Genomic DNA, 16,399 nt, shown 5'->3' on the forward strand with positions numbered 1-16,399 from the left:
CCCAGCAGCTCTCCCCCATCGAGGTGAAGTAGTTTCCCGACAGCGATAGGTTCTCCAGCTTCCCATAGCTCGCCGGGTCGCAAAGCACGTCGGGTACCCATTTTCTCCCCTTCTCCGATCTCCCCTTATCCTCCTCTGATCTTGTCCATATGAGTGGAACCACGACTGATCTCGACCTTTGAAACGCAAGCTTGTTGTCGATGAGGGCCGAGATGCGACCGACCACGCTGGAGACGCTGGACCTGGCTAGAAACTGGGGGTCGAAGGAAGAGGAGAGAGAGGAGAAGGAGGAGGATGAAGACGACGAAGATGATCTTCATATTTGGAGTTTGCAACCCATTTAGAATTAAACGGGTCGGTATTGGGCTACACTTGTCAGTTCGGGTCAACCCTAATTTACCCATCTAATAAACGGGTCAGTTCGGGTTGACCCGTTTATGACCCGACCCATATAACTCGAACCATACCCAATATAAACGGGTAGGGTCGGATCGAGTTGATTGGTCGGGTCATAATTTGCCACCACTACATTTAATCAAGTTTATTCTGAAACTTGCCCAAATTAGTTTGAAGTTTAAAACTCATTATTTTAAAGTAATAATATTTTGATTGTACATTTTTGATACAGTGCCATCAATATGTCTCATTCCAAATTACATATCTAATAATGACATGACTCATGAAACTACACTGCTTTGTAACTCTCTTCGTTTCTTAATTCTTTATTTCTTATCCATCATGTGCAGGTAAATGAGTCGCATCTCAATGAAGACCTGGACCAGGTGAGGGAGGTGCTTGCAGAACTAATACAAATATTAAGTCCTGACAATACACTGCACTTCCATTTAGACTGTTAGCGTCTATGGTTAAATCTGGAATAATACAGATATATAACATCAAAAATTGAATAGAAAACTAAAGTGCAGTAATTTAAAATTTTCTAATTCAGCTGATGTGCGTTTGTAAAACGCTATGCTTAAAGCATTATTTGGCCTACTCCGATGCAAGGATCCTAAGGCCAAATTGTTTTCAGGAACAAGAGTCCAGTACTTTGGTGTGCAACAACCCAGTACTGTAAAGATCTCCTTGATCTATAAGGCAAAGATCTTCTCGATCTATCAGGCAAAGATCTCCTCGATCTATAAGGTAAATATCTCCTCAATCTATAAGACAAAGATCTCCTCAATTTATCAGGCAAAGATCTCCTCGATCTATAAGACCTTGTCGGTCTAGGCACTATTCCTATGAGCACTTGCTATTCTATAACATATATATCTGTATATATAGATTGTTATTTTTAGAATGAATTTTCCTTAAAGATTTGGGGTCTATTTATAGCGTTTAGGAAAACATTATGCACTAATAAAATAATAATATTTTACTATGCTCATGGGACCCACGTCTTAAATTTCTTTAGTCGGGCCTACAACTTTTGACAAAAAATTGACAACATGGGCTGCTGCAGCAGCCCATGTGATTGTTGAAAAAAAATATTCAACATAGACTTTATTATGGCAGCTTTCGTATAATTTTTCATTTTTCTGCTTTTGTTGGTTATATGATGTAATATCAAAGGTCTGCTTGTATGTTGTATTGTTTTTGAAGGTTTTATATAAGACATCTAATTCCACCTCCCCCAGCATTTTGACTATATATTGGGAAAGATGACAGTCCAAGAGAGGGGTATTTTCACTCGAAAACAAATAGATTGTAATTACATTAAGTCTCAATGGGACTGGGATCCTCTCCTAATGAAAATCTCCTAATATCTCCTAATAAGGAGATCCTAGCCTTTCATTTTCATCATGACTTTTCATTTTCCCACCCATCGTTGTGGGTCCTACTCCCAATTCTTCACAAAACTCATTAGGAAATATTTCTCAAAAGTAGCATCTTTGGCTTTTCATTTTCCCACCCATCCTAGCCTTTCATTTTCATCATAGCTTTTCATTTTTTATTGACTGCATGCTTGTTTTTTGTGTTTTTGTGATTATTTTGTTGCTAAGGTTTCTTAAATCTCATATACTATAGTCTTGAAATGTGTCTCAAAAGTAGCATCTATGGATTTTTGAATAAAGATAGGATTTTTTAAAAGTTTACGGGAGGGAATATTTTGGGATAGTAGCATCTTTTGGATTTTTGAATAAAGATAGGATTTTTTAGTAAATAATAAATATCATATGCTATAGGATTTTTTAGATCCTTTTCACTTTTTTTTAGTAAATAATAAATTTCAGGTTCTTAATTTTTTTAAATAAATTAAGATGATCCTTTAACAGTCCCCAATTTATAGTGAGTTGTATTTAATCCAATAATTGGGCTTATGAATCTTCAATGATGATTAAGTTTGATCCCGAATGATCTAATTTTTTTGGTGATCCATTTTCTTTAATTTTCCTCATATTTGGACAACTGGTTGAATATGTTTTGGCTGTGTGAACTTCAATATTTTAGATGGAGCATCATCGTAAAGACGAGGTTGTTGATCTTAAGCCATTTATCATTATGGCTCTATCACCTTTAGATGACCGATATTTGTAGAAAGTCAAGGATTTGCACCCATTCTTTAGTGAACATGGGTTAATCCGTTACCGTGTAATGGTCGAGGTAACTTTCATTAAATTATCCTTTAAGAATACATTTTTAATAAGTGCTTTTTTATTCAACACCGGTGCAAAGTGTTGGTCTTACATTATGTTTTTTTAAGAATAATGGTTTCATATTTAAATGTAGATTATACAATCATTTTTGTAGCGAATGATAAAGAAATGTTTCTGGTAAAGCATGAAGAAACTGTGGTTGTTGATTGGATATCCTTGTTCGTCTGGCTTACAAATCATAATATGTCTTAGGTATTTAGATAAAAGGTTTAAAGCCTTAGTTAGCTCAAAAGGTTTAAAGTTGTGCCTAAAATGTTCTGTGAACCATTGGGATATTTATATTTGATATGCATATCTGACAATATTACGCCTCTTCAAATAAATTTGCATATGATGTAGTATTAGCAGTTTTTGTATGAGTCCATAAAACATTGTTTCTTTAGGTCATGCTTATTAGTGTGCTTTCTTTTACAACCTAACAAAACGTCCAACCTCTACTTTAATATAGATAGCAGTCTTCATTAAAACTTGTCATAGTGTAGTCATGCCTTGGGTAATGGAAAAAGAGGCAACTTACAAGTAAAAAAGATTTACCTCTTTCTCCATTACCCATCATGATCAGACAAAGCTGGCCACTATAGTTATTTTCATGTTGGCTACTAAGTGCAAAATGCTAATCTGAAGCGATTCTTTTTTAGATAAAATGGTTGCTAAAATTATCAGAAATACCTGAAATCAATGAGGTTCAAAGTTTTAGCGAGAATGTCAGGTCTTATTTAGAAAGTATAGTTAGTGGCTTCAGCAAAACTGATGCTCTGGAAGTGAAAAAGATTGAAAAAGTAACTAACCACGATGTAAAGGCAGTGGAATACTTCTTGAAACAGAAATGTCAATCCAATGCTGAAATCGCTGAGGTGAATTTTTGATGTTCCTTGTTGTGGGTACTCTATGCTTCAGCTTTTTATAAATACGACTAACTGTGGTTTCAAAGATTTCATTTGATGCTTAATATTTAACATCAGATTCTACAAAATTCTTTTTTAGGTACTGGAGTTTTCCATTTTGCTTGTACATCAGAGGATATAAAAAATTTAGCCCAAGCATTGGTACTGAAGGAGGCGTTCAACACTGTCATATTTCCTGTGATGATTGAGTTGTTGAATGCAATATGCAAATTAGCGAAGGAAAATGCTCATATCTCCATGGTGTCTCACACTCATGGACAAGTATTTTCAGTTCTAGATGAGCGGCAACTCTTGTTATAACGGAATACAAACTTTTTGTTGATTAGATGTTATATACAAAATCTTTAATGCTATATAAGCATAATTGAAAATCTTATATTTCCCGTTTATTTGTGTTTACACATAGAAGGACATTGTTTTTTGTATATATTGATTTAAAAAAAAGAATCAGAAGCTATTAGACTAAGAAAATGCAGTGAATGCTTCAAGGAAAAAGAAAAATTCTTTTTCATTTCCATGAATGCTTCAAGGAAAAAGAAAAATTCTTTTTCATTTCCATGAACTAATTTATTTAGCAATCCAAAATTTTTAATGGAATTTATTCCAAATGGAGATGGGATGCAACTGACTAGAGCACGTTTAGATAAGGATTAGAGAAGTGGGAGTACTCAAAGAAAAACAAAGTTCTCTTGGGTTTAAAAAGTTAAACTTAATCTAAGGTGCACATGGTAATATTCCACTAAGAATTTTTCCCTAATGTCCTGGTGGTGGATTTTTTTGGTTGAAATAACTCAAAGATTTCTGGCTGGTCATTTCGGTGAAATTTTTTAGGGGGGCTTATATAGAAATAATTAAATAATGATTACATGCTGAAACTCAGGTATTTTCTACATGGGGCTAATACATCATGTATAATTACTGGTTTGAAAAAGATTATATTGTCTAGCTTCGTTCATATATGTTTACAGGACATGTTCTACATTCCTTTCTTCATGAGATTTTAGCTTGATGCTATGAAATAAATTGAATGGAACCTTTTCAATCTGAAGGTTAAAAATAATATAATCATGTCTTTGTTTCTTATTTAGTCCTACATCAGAAAATGAGTGAGAAGTTAAGTTGCTTAAATAGGTATGCAAAAGACTCAAGTGTAACATAGCTAGTTGATTTTGACAGTGGGTTGAGCCAAGCGTGTTACACTTTGTGGGTCCCACGGGTTGTACTGCACCAATGGGCCCGACTTCCCGTGGCGTGACAAATTATATCATAGCAGTTGCGAGTCGGAAGTGTAGAGCTAAGTGCTATACGGGGCTAAGTCCTATATTGCGTGGGTGCGGTGGGAGCCACCTTTAGAGTCCACATAACCTAGTGATACCGGGATGTGCCAATTGTCATGCCACCTTGATCTTCCGTTCTCTCTGCAGTTTAGGAAATTTTTGATTTTTATTCCTTTTTGTCCCTATTCTCATTTACTGTTGAGAAGGGGTTAGTGAATATTAATTGGGGAAGTTATTGTAATAGAGAGAAAGTGTTTGAGCATTGATTTTAGATTAAAATCAATTTCTATTTATTTGAGAGATCTTAAGTTTGAGATCCTCTCTCTTATTTGTAATTTCTTGTTATTAATAAGAAATTATTGTGCCGCTCCCGTGGACGTTGGCAGAATTGCCGAACCACGTAAAATCTGTTGTCTTGCATTTGTGTTACTTGTTTGGTTGTTGATAGGTATTCCAATTTCGTTTGTATTTGTGCCTCTTCGGTTCCGCCGCACACAACAAGTGGTATCAGAGCTTCGGGTTTGACTTGGTGTTCGATTTGGAGAAGAAAGCAAGGGCTTGGATTCTCGTTTGAAGAGATTGGATTATCAATATGCGTGAAACAAGTACATCGGGATCGTCTCTTTCAAAGGCGATACAAGGGTTGAGCATTAATAATACAAAAAATGATGCTAAAAAAATTGATGGCAAGATAAATTTTAGTTTGTGGAGGTGTCAAGTGATGGATGCATTAGACGCCCAAAATTTGGAGGAGATTCTTGAGTTACAAGAGAAACCTGAAGACATGGAGGATAAGATTTGGAAGAAAATAAATAGTAGAGCGTGTAGTTACAAGAGAAACCTGAAGACATGGAGGATAAGATTTGGAAGAAAATAAATAGTAGAGCGTGTGGGGTTATTCGATCATGTTTAAGACATGGAGGATAAGATTTGGAAGAAAATAAATAGTAGAGCGTGTGGGGTTATTCGATCATGTTTGATGCCGGATTTGATCTATAATGTGATGAACAAAATGTCTGTGAAACGGTTGTGGGAAACACTCAATGAGAAGTATCTTACGAAGAGCATTGAGAATCAGTTTCACTTGAAGAAGAGGTTTTACCAATTCAAAATGAAGAGGGGAGTTTCCATTAGAGAACATGTCAATAACTTCACAAAATTGCTATCAGATATGGCCAGTGTGGATATCATGGTAGAGGATGAAGATAAGGCGATGTTGTTGCTATGTTCATTGCCAGAGGATGATTTCAGTACATTTGTCCTTACGATCATCAATGGTAGAACCACTGTCCGCTATGAGGAGGTGACCTCAGCATTGGTGAACTATGAGTTGAGGAAGAGAGGTAGTGAACCCTCCGAGAAGGCATCGGGAGATGCATTAGCAGTGAGAGGCCGTAGTCCAAACCGCCGTCCATTTAATCACTCCAAGTAGAAGCAAGGAGGTGGCTATAAGAGTGTTGGTAGGAATCAATGTCTCTTCTGTAAAGAAGAGGGATATTGGAAGATCGACTGCCCAAAGTTGAAGGACAGAGCCGGGAAGAATGAGGGGAAAGCCGTATAGGCTTCAGAAGTGAATATTGCCAAAGCTAGTGGCGATAATTCAGATTTAGATTCTTCGGGCTATTCATGTCCAGCATTACCGTCAGTTTGTTATGCCGACTCTACAGAGTGGATGTTGGATTCAGGTGCTACATACCATATTTGCCCAAAGAGGGATTGGTTCTCCAGCTTTGAGGAGTTAGAAAGAGGGGATGTCGTGCTCATGGGTAATGACCACGTATGCCCTATCGGTGGTATTGGTACAGTCCGGATCAGGATGTGTGATGGGGTGACTAGGGAGTTGAAGGAAGTGAGATTCGTTCCTCAAATTACAAAGAATATCATTTCACTTGGAACTTTGGAGGTAGTTGGCTATAGGGTGATCCTAGAGAATGTAACTCTGAAGGTCACAAAGGGGTCCATGGTAATGATGCGAGGTGTCAGGGAAAATAACCTTTACGACTTGAAGGGCAAGACAATAACAGGGGTCTGGCAGCTTCGATTAACAGAGAAAGATACTACCAGCTTATGGCATATGAGATTAGGACACACTGATGATAAGTCCCTACAGGTATTGGCGAAACAGGGGCTATTAAAGGATGCTAAGACCTGCAAGATAGAGCTGTGTGAACATTGCATATTTTGGAAGAAGACAAGAGTGAAATTTGACACCGCAAATTCACAATACCCAAGGTATATTGGATTATGTTCATACTGATGTTTGGGGTCCTTCCAAGAACACATCTCTTGATGGGGCTAATTATTTTGTCACTTTCATTGATGATTATTCCAGGAGGAATTGGGTATACCCCATGAAGTGTAAACAAAAGGTCCTGGATGTATTTGTGGAGTGGAAGAAGAAAGTGGAGCTGCAGACAGATAGAAAGGTGAATGTACTCCATTCGGATAATGGTTGTGAGTACAAGAGTGATCCGTTTCTGTAGTTTTACCGTGATCACGGCATTAGACAACACTTCACAGTTCGTGAGACACCGCAACAAAGCGGGGTGGCTGAAAGGTTGAACCATACCTTACTGGAGAAGGTGCGATGTATGATGATACAGAGTGGATTATTAAGATCCTTTTGGGCCGAGGCGTTGGTTTATACAAGCCATCTCGTGAATAGGTTGTCGTGCACTATGATACATGGAAAGACTCCTATAGAGCGTTGGTCTGGTTCGGTAGCTAGTGACTATGAGTCGCTTCAGATATTTGGATGTCCTGCTTATTATCATGTCAGTGATGATAAATTAAATCCGAGGACGACAAAAGCAGTCTTTGTGGGATTTAGAGATGGAGTTAAATGCTTCAAGTTGTGGGATCCATAAGACAAGAAGATGATCATTAGCAGAGATGTCATGTTTGATGAGGCTCACAAGATGAGGTCTCAGATTCCTCAGCAGGTGGAGGAAGGCCAGACTAGTGGGGTATCGCAGCAGGTGGAGGAAGATGTGACTCCATAGACTTTAGATAGCAATGTATCTATTGAGACTCCTACAGAGGTAACACTAGGAGGAGATGATATGACAGACGGACAAGTGGAGGATACAATGGATGTTAGGACTCAGGAACAGGGTCATGTTCAGGAGTCCATTGCAGCTAATAGACCAAGAAGAAACATTCGTCGGCTAGCTAGATATGATGATCTCATGGTTGCGTATGCTTTATCAGCAGAAGTCATTGATGATTTGGTTCCTTCTACATTCAGGGAAGCAGAGTCAAGCTCTGATTCAATTAGGTGGAGGGAAGCTATGGATGACGAGATGCAGTCTCTTCATAAGAATGACATTTGGGAACTTGTAAAGCTACAAAGGATAAGAAAGCTATTGGATGCAAGTGGGTATATGCGAAGAAAGAATGATCTTCTATTGGGGACATTCGGTATAAAGCCAGATTGATTACCAAAGGGTATGCCTAGCTTGAGGGCATAGATTACAATGAGGTATTCTCACCTATTGTAAAGCATTCGTCGATAAGAATACTATTGGCGTTGGTGGCACAGCTGGATTTGGATTTGGTCCAGATGGATGTTAAGATAGCCTTTCTACATGGAGATTTAGAAGAGGAGATCTACATGACACAACCTATGGGATTCAAAGCTGCAGAAAAAGAAGAATTAGTATGCAAGCTGAAGAAGTATCTTTACGGATTAAAGCAATCACCGCGACAATGGTACAAGAGATTCGACGACTTCATGATTGGCCGAGGATACACGAGAAGCCCATATGACCTGTGTGTTTACATGCACAAGCTGCAGAATGGTGAGTATATTTATTTACTGTTATATGTTGAAGATATGCTCATTACTTCCAAGAATACTTCAGCTATTAGAAAGTTAAAAAAGGAACTGTCATCCGAAATTGAGATTAATGATCTTGGAGAAGCAAAGAAGATATTGGGTATGAAGATTAAGAGAGACAGGGTGAAGGGGAAGCTGAAGCTGACACAGAGGAGTTACTTACAGAAGATGCTGAAGAAATTCAGTTATGATGGCAATGCTAAGATGGTGAGTACTCCATTAGCTCTCCACTTTATGTTATCAGCTAAGATGTCACGTGTTTCAGTTGAGGACCGTGAATACATGTCCAAAGTTCCATATGCCAATGCGGTGGGTAGCTTGATGTATGCGATGGTGTGTAGAAGGCTAGATTTGTCACATGCCGTGAGCATGGTATCTAGGTAGTGCACGACCTAGGGAAGGGTCATTGGGAGGCCGTGAAGTGGATTTTACGGTATATAAAAGGTACCATGGATATTGGTTTGGTATTCGAGAAGAATAGGAATAATGGGTAGGATTTGTATTTGTTATGTGGATTCCGATAATGCGGGGGATCTTGACAAGCGTCGGTCTACTACTAGATATGTGTTTACACTAGCAGGAGCACCGGTGTGTTGGAGATGCATACTTCAGTCTATAATGGCTCTCTCCACTACGGAGGCTTTGTGGTTGCAAAGGTTATTGGATGACCTGGGGATTGCACAGGATACCATCAGGGTACATTGTGATAGTATGTCAGCTATCTATTTGGCAAAGAACCAGGTGTATCATGCTCACAGAAAGCACATTGATGTCAGATTCTATTTTGTTCGAGACATATTAGATGATGGAGATGTCAGATTGAAGAAGATCCACACAAAGGACAATCCGGCAGATATGTTGACCAAAGTTAGATGATGGAGATGTCAGATTGAAGAAGATCCACACAAAGGACAATCCGGCAGATATGTTGACCAAAGTTATCACTGGAGTGAAATTTGGTCATTGTTTGGAATTGTTAAACATTCTTCACTATTGAGGGCCTTTGGAGGCCATGTAGTGAACTACGTGAAGGCTTAATTTCTTGGACAAGAGGATACATAGGCAAGTCTTTATGATACAGGCGATTTGGTGAGTAGACATCGATGTTTGGAGAATGGTCTCATTCTCATTTAGTTCTTGACTTATTATGGATTGAGTCCGTTGTCGTGAATTGTTTCACTTCGTACTGGACGCAATAAGTGGGATATTTGTTTTGGTTGGTGTTGGCTCAGTTTTAGGGAAACGTTCGTCAAGGTGGAGATTTGTAGAAGATGGTACCAGAGATCGAAGCCCGCCTTCGATGGCGAAGTTGAGGAGATGAGGAAGATCGCCTATAGAGGTCGATGGCGAAGTTGAGGAGGTGAGGAAAGTAACCTATTCGAGATCGTAGGCAAAGTGTGTGGCGAGGTCGAGCTTGGGAGGCGAGCGGATCTCACCTGCTGCGTGGATCGAACTCTCCTGTAGCGGATCTCGCCTTTTGATGTCACCCTCGCCCATGATCTCGCTTGCAGCGGAGTGAACCTCGGCTGTGCGTGGTTGGAGCTAACTGAAGCGTAGCTAGCGAGCATAGACCGACTTCCCTATGGTTTCCCTATAAAAGGGAAACCCTATTCGTGCGCAAATTAGTGAGCGCAAGAGGAGAGAGAGAAGAAGAGATTGGCGGCTACAATTTCTTGAGCTTCTGTTCTCTCTGCAGTTTAGGAAATTTTTGATTTTTATTCCCTTTTGTCCCTGTTCTCAATTACTGTTGAGAAGGGGTTGGTGAATATTAAAAATTTTTGATTTTTATTCCCTTTTGTCCCTGTTCTCAATTACTGTTGAGAAGGGGTTGGTGAATATTAATTGGGGAAGTTATTGTAATAGAGAGAGTCCTGTTCTCAATTACTGTTGAGAAGGGGTTGGTGAATATTAATTGGGGAAGTTATTGTAATAGAGAGAGTGTTTGAGCTTTGATTTTAGATTAAAATAAATTGTGATTTGTTTGAGAGATCTCAAGTTTGAGATCCTCTCTCTTATTTGTAATTTCTTGTTATTAATAAAAAATTATTGTGCCGCTCCCGTGGACGTAGGCAGATTTGTCGAACTATGTAAAATCTGTTGTCTTGCATTTGTGTTACTTGTTTGGTTGTTGATAAGTATTCCAATCTCGTTTGTATTTGTGTGCCTTCGGTTCCGCTGCGTACAACAGGGTGTTAGTGACACTCCAATTTAGTCCAACATCAGGAAATGAGTGAGAATTTAAGTGGTTTAAATTATTTAAGTGTAACATCGGTTAGTCGATTTTGGCAGTAGATTGAGCTAAACAACACGTTACACTTGTTGGGTCCCACGTCTTGTACCGCACCAATAGGCCCGTCAGGCCGGGGCGTGACATGGCCAATATTAGAAGCATACATATACTAAGTTGACTGCTCAAAGTTTCTAAAATGTCATATTGATAATTTTCATCGTTATGCTACAAGAATAAATGATTTGCTTTTGTAATAGGTTTCTGTGGTTTAGTTCTGATATCTTCTAACTCCCTTTGTAGCTTGCTTCACCCACTACTTTGGGAAAGTAGATGGAAAATTTTGCTTTCAGACTAAGTGAAGTAGGGAAGACCTTTACAGAAGTGCAAATATTGGGCAATTGTGCTGGATCTGTTGGAAACTACGATGCACATAAAGTTGCATATCCTGATATTGATTAGCCAACTATTGCAGCTGAGTTCGTGACCTCTTTGGGGTTAGGTTTCAACCATTACGTGACACAGGCATGTTTATTTACTTCTACTACTTTTCTCTTTGCAAGGTTTTACCTATCTTATTCATTTCAACTTGAGGGATTTTTTTTTGCGTAATTAAGTAGTGCATAGACGATTTTGATATGGTTTTTTCTTTGTGGATGACTTGGATAGGTTTCACTAATGGGAGGAGTACTTTATTTACTTGTACTTTTTTGACACTATTGCTTGTATTCATTGTTCTATGCTTGAACTAGTTTACTAGTAAACAGTCCTCGTGAATATTTAGGCAACTATACAAACTGTAAAAGTGTATAACTAATAGAGCCTCAGGATTTTCTTTAATATGAGTTTTGCAATCGACTCAGGTGACTGAAATGTAGTTTTTTTTTGCCATTTCACGTTTCAAGAGTTTACAAAAGGTGATTCATATAGTAAGAAGATACTATCATGTGCATGCTTGATAATAAGTAGATACACTTGCAGGTTATCCATCTATCTTGGAATTACAGTACATTTATCAATAATCCTATTCTACACCAACCAGTTAGTGCATAAATAATAATGGAATTGCAGCGCCAGCTAATAATTTTGTTAAGTTTGTGTTGTCTGAAAGGTTATGTCAATGTGGCCTATGAATGGAATGGCACTTGGCATGCCTGCATACTCTCTATCTGAGCCTGTTGCTTGCTCCGTATACAGATTGAGCCGCATGACTATATCGCAAAGCTTTTTAATGCAGTTGTTCAGTTTAATAACATCCTAACTGATTTTCATCGGGACATATGGAGCTATATTTCGTTAGGTTATTTTAAGCAGGTAACTTTCTTATGCTTGACCACTATACCCCTAAAATATTTGGACCTATTTTCGCTCCCAAACTTCTAATTTGGGACTAAATGATTTCATGATAATTTTGCTTTCCAGATGACCAAGGCTGGGGAGATTGGATCTTCAACTATGCCTCATAAAGTTAATCCCATTGATTTTGAGAATAGTGAGGGCAACTTGTGTTTGGCTAATGCTATTTTATCTACTAGCTCTCAGCTCAAAATTGCTATATCACAGTTCAAAAAACATGTCTTAGACTTTCATTTTGGTGAAGTGATACTATACTTATTGCATGTGTAATCATTGACAGAGGGATTTGACCTATTCCACTGTTTTGAGGAATTTGGGTATTGGATCAACGTATTCTCTCTTGCCATACAAAAGTGCACTACAAAGAATCCGGAAGCTTCAGGTTAGTAATAAAATCTGTATGAGATGGTTATCACTAGAGAATTAGATATAAAGCTGGATGTGTTATTGGTAGGAAATGTACCGCTGTTGTCGTTCTTTGCTTCATGCATGTTGTTTGTTCTGTTTTTACTTTAACTATTTGGGTTGGGCATATGTTGAATTTGAATTCATCACTAATATATCTAAATTCTGTGAATTACAAGATCATAGAAACGTGGATCCATTTCAAGATGAATTCTTGTCTTGCTGTCAACATAATTTCTATCCAATGTACATCCATCTAATAATATATATGATTTTATGGATGTCTAAGTTTTTTCTATATAAGTATTTCTTTTCTAAAATTGTACTAACCATTTCCCTCAAAAATATTGTATGAACTATGTCTTTGCTATCCTTTTCAATTTCCTTTATATCTATTATTTGGGATCCATAACTATGATATCTGGCATGATTCTTTTGAAAAAATTCTGTCTGTACGTCCGAGTAATTGATGCGAAGAAAGATACATCTAAAAGTAGCAAAAGCTCCTTTTTTGCTCAATATGCTGCCGACATATAAATACCATCCAAATGTTGACATTTAATTAGGGGTGGAAAATAGGTCGGATAGGGTCATAGTTGACCCAACCCGTATAAGTGTGACCCGATCCGACCCGTTTAATAAATGAGTCAATGCGATCCGACCTGTTTATTAAACGGGTTACCCGACCCGACCCATATACCCCAAATGACCCGTTTATCAAATCTCAGTTCAATATCGTAGATACTATATAGATCAAGATGAAATTCTTTTGACTCTTTCGACAATCACAAGTCAAAATACGCAATACTGCGACATAGATTGTACAACAGATTTACCCTTTCAATAAACAATCCTAATTAAGGATTAGGTTGCCGCTTATTCACAGCCTTATAAACCACGGTCCCTGCCTTTTTGGCCATCGCCTCACTCTAACGTACCCCCCAATCCCTCTGATCCTCGTACGGCATAAAAGTCAAAACCGGACAGAACCTAGGCTTTAGAAAAAACCAGCGGACTCCCAGGCTGACCTCTGACCCTTTAACCCCGCAACGTAGTTCCTCCTCAGATCCAGAGCTCCACTCTCGACCAGATCCTAGTAGTTCTCCCCTATCGAGGTGAAGTAGTTCCCCGATAACGACAGGTTCTCCAGCTTCCCGCAGCTTGCCAGGTCGCAGAGCACGTCGGGCACCCATTTCCTCCCCTTCTCCAACCTCCCCTTATACTCCTCCGATCTCGTTTGTACGAGCAGAACCATGACAGATCTTAACCGTTGAAACGCTGGCTCGCTATCAATGAGGGCTGAGATGCGGCCGACCGTGTCGGAGATGCTAGCCCCGGCGAGAAACTGGGGTTTGAAGGAAGAGGAGAGAGAGGAGAAGGAGGATGAAGACGATGAAGATGATCTTCATATTTGGAGTTTGCAACCCATTTAGAATTAAACGGGTCGGTATTGGGTTACACGGGTCAGTTCGGGTCAACCCTAATTTACCCATCTAATAAACAGGTCAGTTCGGGTTGACCCGTTTATGACTCTACCCTTATAACTCGACCCATACCCAATATAAATGGGTCGGGTCAGATCGAGTTGATGGGTCGGGTCATAATTTGCCACCCCTACATTTAATTAAGTTTATTCTGAAACTTGGCCAAATTAGTTTGAAGTTTCAAGCTGAATATTTTAAAGTAATAATGCTTTCACTGTACATTTTTGATATAGTTCCATCAATATGTCTCATTCCAAATTACATATTTAATAATGACATGACTCATGAAATTACACTGATTTGTAACTCTCTTCGTTTCTTAATTCTTTATTTCTTCTCCATCATGTGTAGGTAAATGAGTCTCGTCTCAATGAAGACCTTGACCAAGTGTGTGAGGTGGTGGCAGAACCAATACAAACAGTAAGTCCTGACAGTGCACTGCACTTCCCTTTAGACTGTAAGCATCTATGGTTAAATCTGGAATAATACAGATATATAAGAGCAAAAACTGAATAGAAAGCTAAAGTTCAGTAATTTAAAATTTTTCAACTCATCTGCTGTGCGTTTGTAAAACACAGTGCTTAAAGCATTATTTGGCCTACTCCGGTGCAAGGATCCCAAGGCCAAATTGCTTCTAGGAGCAGCAGTCCAGTACTTTGGTGTGCACCGACCCAGTACTATCAAGATCTCCTCGATCTATAAGGCAAAGATCTCCTCGATCTAAAAGGCAAAGATCTCCTCGATCTATAAGACCTTCTCGGTCTATGCACTGTTCCTACTAGCACTAGCTATTCTACGATATATATATCTGTATACATTGATTGTTGTTTTTGGAATGAAATTTCCTAAGGATTTGGGGTCTATTTATAGCGTTTAGGAAAGTACTATGCACTAATAAAATAATAATATTTTACTATGCTCGTGGGACCCACGACTTAAATTTTCTTTAGTGGGGCCTATAACTTTTGACAAAAAAATGAAAACATGGGTTGTTGTAGTAGCCCATGTGATTGTTTAAAAAAATTCAACATAGACTTTATTATGACTGCTTTTGTATAATTTTTCTTTTTTTCTACTTTTGTTGGTTATATGATGTAATATCAAAGGTCTGCTTGTATGTTATATTGTTTTTGAAGGTTTTATATAGGACATCTAATTCCACCTCCCCCAGCATTTTGACTATATGTTGGGAAAGATGACAGTCCAAGAGAGTGGTATTTTCACTCGAAATCAAATAGAATATAATTACATTAAGTCTCAATGATGGTCTAGTTACGAACTATTATTCTAGCATTCCTTCTTAAGCTGGAAAAGCATATAGACCTGTAAATTTTAGCTAGTTAAATCTAAACAAAAAATTCCCTTCCCCTTCCTCCCCCCCCCCCCCCAAAAAAAAAGGTAATGTTTTAGCGAAACCGTTACCTATCTGTCTGAATTGACATGTGAAGTAACATTTTGCTCAATATCATTTCATATTGAAGTGACAATCAACCTTTATATGCTTCCTGTTCTTATGAGACTTAGTCTGTACCATTGGCAATATATGTCAGAATATGATTATTACGATGTATTTCCATAGCCTGAGGTAGAAACACACCTATCTCCTGATGAAGGTATTTAATCAACTTAATCCATCAAGCAGCGAGAGCCATAACTTGATAATCAACCTTAGCAATAAATCATGGCACGATAGTATGCTTCATCGTGAGATCACCATATTCCTCTAATAAATGTATAATATCTGCCAATGAGACACTATCAAGAGTATCATTTGCTCAATCAACATCAAAATAACCAATAATATTAAAGAATAAACGTGACTCATGTTTCTGATGGACTCTCTCTTGTTTTCTTGCATTAGGTTATGCACAGATACAATGTCCCAGAGTTATATGAGAAGCTGAAGAATCTCACCAGAGGAAGAGTTGTCAGCAAGGAGAGCATTCAAAAGTTCACTAATGGCTTGCAATTGCCAGAAGAAGCAAAGAACGTTCTCTTGAATTTGACTCCCCAGTCATACATTGGAGAAGCAGAGAAGTTGTCTAAGTCTATCGACGATCATGTGGATTTGGTGAATGGGTTCAGGCTTTTATAGCCGTTGAAACAAACATTGAATGAACGAGATGAAAATTTTACATCCCCTTTGCATTTTCGTTATGAGCAAAGGTAGTTAATACCACAAACCGTTTGTGTTTGTATTATTGTGTAAGCTTGCAAGGGTAAATTAACAAAAGGAAAATGAAATTG

The 16,399-nt window shown here is 38.3% G+C and overlaps 1 pseudogene; it reads left to right on the forward strand.

Annotated features, from left to right (window-relative positions):
• LOC109845863 overlaps positions 1-16,247 on the forward strand; it is a 28,335-nt pseudogene extending 12,088 nt beyond the window's left edge.

The sequence above is a fragment of the Asparagus officinalis genome, chromosome 6, assembly GCF_001876935.1.
Source record: "Asparagus officinalis chromosome 6, Aspof.V1, whole genome shotgun sequence".
NCBI classification, from domain to species: domain Eukaryota; kingdom Viridiplantae; phylum Streptophyta; class Magnoliopsida; order Asparagales; family Asparagaceae; genus Asparagus; species Asparagus officinalis.